This window comes from Nelumbo lutea, chromosome 2 (assembly GCF_056320005.1).
Source record: "Nelumbo lutea isolate HS-2025 chromosome 2, American lotus-T2T, whole genome shotgun sequence".
NCBI lineage: Eukaryota > Viridiplantae > Streptophyta > Magnoliopsida > Proteales > Nelumbonaceae > Nelumbo > Nelumbo lutea.
Window position 1 is genome coordinate 103165202 of NC_142685.1, and position 4886 is coordinate 103170087.

The window sequence follows — 4886 nt, forward strand, 5'->3', positions numbered from 1 at the left end:
AATGTTGGCGTGCCTCTGACATCTGTCACACTTCTTGACGAGCTTGAGTCCATCTGCCTTCATCATAGGCGAATAATAGCCAGCCTATAATGCTTTCTATGTGAGAGCTCTGCCCCCCAAGTGTTCGCCACACAAGCCTTCATGGGTGTCGCGGCGTACATGGTCAGCTTCTATGGGTTGCAAGCAGTGCATGTAGAGGAGTATTAAAGATCTTCTATACAGCTGTCCGTTTATAAGGACATACTTTGTTGGTTGGCATTCTACCCTTCAGGCCGCATTGCATTCCGCAGGTAGGGTCCCGTAAAGCAGATAACTTAAGAGTGGGTCGATCTAGCTCAGTTCCGCTTGTGATACAGGAGCGACCTCTTCTGCCCCCCCGAGAATGCTAGGCCGAGCTAAATCATCTATGTACATGGTTCGCATGGTGTTACTGCTCGTACTGGCTAGTCGAGACAAGGCGTCGGCCTTAGTATTCTCAAACCTTGGGATCTGTCTGATGAAGTAGGAGATGAAGCCACGTAGTTTCTCTCTGAATTTGGCTAAATAAGCTGCCATAGTGGAGTCATGGGCTTCGTACTCACCAGTAACTTGGTTGACCACTAGTTGCGAGTCGCTGCATATGACGAGGTGTTTTGCCTTCATTTCCCTTGCTTGGGTTAACCCGACAACAATGCTTCATATTCTGCCTCGTTGTTTGATACCACAAATCCAAACCGGAGTGCATATTCCAGCTTCACCTCACTTGGGCAGTACAAAATCAGTCCTACACCGCTTCCCTGTTGGTTGGATGAGCCATTGACGTGGAGGATCCAGGGCTCCTCATCCTAGGTCAGTCCTGCTCTGACCAGGACAGAAGCCGCACTGGTTGAAGCTCTCGTCATATGTTCGAGCTCGACCAACTCGGGGGTTGTGGTACTGAACGTGCATTCTACTACAAAATCGGCCAAGGCTTGGGCTTTGATTGCTGTCCGAGGCTCAGACCAGATATCGTACTCGCTCAGTTCAATAGACCACTTCGTCAATTTTCCAGACACCTTGGGTTTGAGTAGAATCTGCCTCAAAAGTATGGGCAAAACTTGCGAGATGCTATTATTAGCGTGTATGCTCATTTCTTGATCTCCGAGTACCTGGTTTCTGCATCCTGCAAAATTTTACTAACATAGTAAATGGGTCATTGGACCCGATCTACTTCTTTGATTATTGTCAAGCTAACCACCTCGTCGCTCGTAGAGAGGTATAGCTTTAATGCATCCCCTTCCTCGAGTCGAGTTAAAACTAGGGGGGTACCTAAGTATCTTTTCAGCTTGTCGAAGGCGAGCTGACATTCTTTAGTCCATTTGAAGTTCTTACTCTTTTTTATGGCTTTAAAAAATGGTAGGCAACGATATGCCTACTTGGACATGAAGCGGCTCAGGGCGGCTATCCGGACAGTCAGCTTTTGAACCTCTTTTATTTTGCGGGGTGGTATCATATCTAGGATGGCCTTTATTTTATTCGGGTTGGCATCGATGCCACGTCAATTGACTATATAGCCTAGGAATTTTCCCGAGGTGACTCCGAAGACACAGTTGTTTGGATTTAACTTCATTTTATATTTTCACAAAATTTGGAAAGCACTTTTTAAATCATTCAATAAAAAATTCGAAAGCTGGGTCTTCATGACCATGTCATCAACATAACACTATTTTATTGCTGATTAACAGCATGGCGCCAAAAGGTTGCCCCAGCATTTTTTAATCTGAAGGGCATGACCTTGTAACAATATATCCCGAGCTTGGTTATGAAGGCGGTCTTCTCTTCATTATTAGGGTCCATCCTAATCTGGCTGTAACTGGAATAGGCATCTAGGAAGCTCAACAACTCATGCCCTAAGGTCGGGTCCACCAGGCGGTTGATCTTGGGTAGCGAGAAACAATCTTTCAGACATGCTCTATTCAAGTCAGTGTAATCGATGCACATGCGCCACTTGTCATTGTCCTTTTTCACCAGAACTGGGTTAGCCACCCAGCTCGGGTAATGGATGAAGTCTACCACTAGGAGCTTCCCAACCTCTTCATCGACTACCCTCCAACTTTCTAGGGCGAGGTTACACTTCTTCTACCATACTGGCCTGACTAAAGAGTCAGTGTTCAATTTGTGAGTTATAACTTTTGAATCAATTTCAGGCATTTCTTCCACAGACCAATCAAAAATATCTAAGTTTTTGAGTAAGAAACTTACTAGTTGGGAGCGGAGTGGTTCATTGATTAAGGCACTGATCTACAGAGTCTTGGCCAGTTCATTAGCAGAGACTGGTATGTGGATCGCCTCCTCTATCGGGGCAGCTCACTCATCGGTGTACTTCGCAGGTCGCTCGAGCTCGACATCTTCTGCTAGCTTCGCCTTCCCTTTAAGAGCAGCTACGTAGCATTTGTGCGATTCTAGCTGGTCACCTCGCACGACTCCCACCCTGTAATCAGTCGGGAACATCACCACCAGATAGTAAGTGGGTACTACCGCACATAGAACATGCGTGATGAGCCGACCTACTATGGCATTGTGGAGGGAGGGAGTCGCGACTACCAAGAAGGTGTGCGCAAACCGCACGATGTTTGGCCATGTGCCGGCTTTTACAGGTACTGTGACTCATCCAAGAGGTCTGACCTCCTCGCCGTTGAACCCTACTAAAGGGGTGTCTGCTGGTTTCAAGTCGCTCTGCTGTAGCTGTAATTTACCGAACATCTCCTTGAAGAGTATGTCGACTAAGCTACCCGAGTCTACCAATATCTGCTTTACTTCGACGTCATTGATCCGCAGCTTTACTACCAGGGCATCATCGTGGGGAACTGGATCCCACATGCATCGTCCTTGGTGAAGTATATCGGTTCTTCAAGCTGAGGTCCTCCCAGTTGGCAATGTACACCCTACGATGATGGACCCGCAGGTAATCATGTTAATTACCCCGTGGATCAGTCTCTCTTCTAGCAATTGTTGTGACGGTTGCTCATTTTTCCTACTAGCTTCTAGGGCATTCCTCTTATCTCCCTATCGGTCTGCCTGCTGATATATTTGTCTCCTTTCTTCGCATAAGATGAAATTCTTCAGGTATCTGCATCGGATGAGTTCTTCGATCTCATCGTGAAGGTTCCTGCAGTTCTTTGTACTGTGCCTGTGATCTCGATGAAAGTGGCAATAAACATTCGGGTTTCTTGCTGCTGGGTCTCCCCTTAACCTGGGAGACCATTTAACGAAGGAGGAATCCTTAATGGCCATTAGGATCTCTCCTCTTTTAGCATTCAGGGGTGTGTAGTTTGTTCTCTCTATAGGAGGGGTCCTAGAGGGCTGACCTGATTTATGAGATCGCGAGGGGGACCGACTTCTAGAGTTGTTTCTTCCCCTGCTCAGGGACTTGCTTTTCTTACTCTTTTGTCGATCATTGTTTGTTCCTTCACTTTCTCTCTTCCTCTTCTCAGGTGGTGGGTTATCAACCTTCTAATTGATCTCCTACTTGGTGCCAATGAACTGATCTGTGAGCTTTAGGAACTCGGTAATGTCTTCGGTTTGTTTGCTACAACATGCCATTTGAACTCCTTGTGGGTAATTCTCTTCTTAGCTGCAGTGAATCTCATTGCCGGGTCAAGGTCCAATATCTGTAGTCAAGTGTCATTGAAGCGTTTGATATAGCTCCTAATTGATTCTCCTTCCCTCTGAACCACATTGAGAAGGCTTTCTTGGGACTTTGGACACTTTTTGTTGGTGATGAAATGTGCAGTGAACAAGTCAGTGAACTGCGATCAGCTTTTGATCGAGCCCGGTGCGAGGTTCTGGTACCAGGTTTGAACTACTCCTTTAAACGTAGTAGAGAAGGCTACACACATGCAAGACTCATCAGCCCCAGCTAGGTGCATCTGGGACCAGAAAGAGTCCACATGGTCATTAGGATTGAAAGACCCGTTGTACTTGTCTAATGGGGGCATCTTGAAGTCTTTTGGCATTGGGGCCGCCAAGAGCTCGGGAGACAGAGGAGATGACCTGCAAAGTAGTGGAGGAGAGGTCTTTGTAGCCATCGAGCTCACTTCTTCCTTCCCTTTGATTTTCGCTTCTCATTGGCTTGGCTTTGCTAGCGAGTTGTTCTTGACCGAGGTATGACATGTCTTGTGATATCTCCACTATTGTTTCTTCACTGGCTCGGCATTGGTGCTATTGAATTCAGTTTGATCTAGTATGAAGGCTTGCGGTAAATGCACAACGCATTGAGGCACTTCAGATGTGCACTTTGTGCGCACCCACGTGGCTTGTGAAGGGCGGCTTTGACTTTTGGTGTGAAGCTAATCATTGATGTGATCAACGACCATAGTTCGACCAAGTACTATGGCCTTGTCATGAGGCAGATCTTGATTTCTCGAGGGATTCTAGAGTTGACTATCACGAGGGATGGAGAGGTCCTGTCTCGAGTTCGCACCTCGAACCCTGGATTGGTTATCTGCTCTCAAGCCATCATTCTCTTGTTGTGAGTGCCAAGGCAGAATCAGTTGGCTATCCCAGGACCTACTAATGAGATTTCCTTGTGAGGCCGGTGGAGTGTGTTGACTGTCTCTCCTCCCTCGAGGTGAGACCTGACTCCTGAGAGGAATCAGTGCTTGTGAGGTCTCTTCGCCTTGATGGGGGGATCGGTTGATGTTCTGATTAATCCCAAGGCGATTCGAGCTCTGACCGTGATGGGGCCCTGGGCACCGAGGTGGGATCGGCTGCTTGTTTGGCTGTAGTGGAGGGAACTGGTGTTGATATTGCTGGTAAAAGTAATAATGTTGGTACTACTGAAACTGCTGGACCTGCTACATCTGGATCTGAATGGCCCGGATGCACTAAACGAGGTTGTAGAACTGAGAACTCCCCACTCCGAGAGG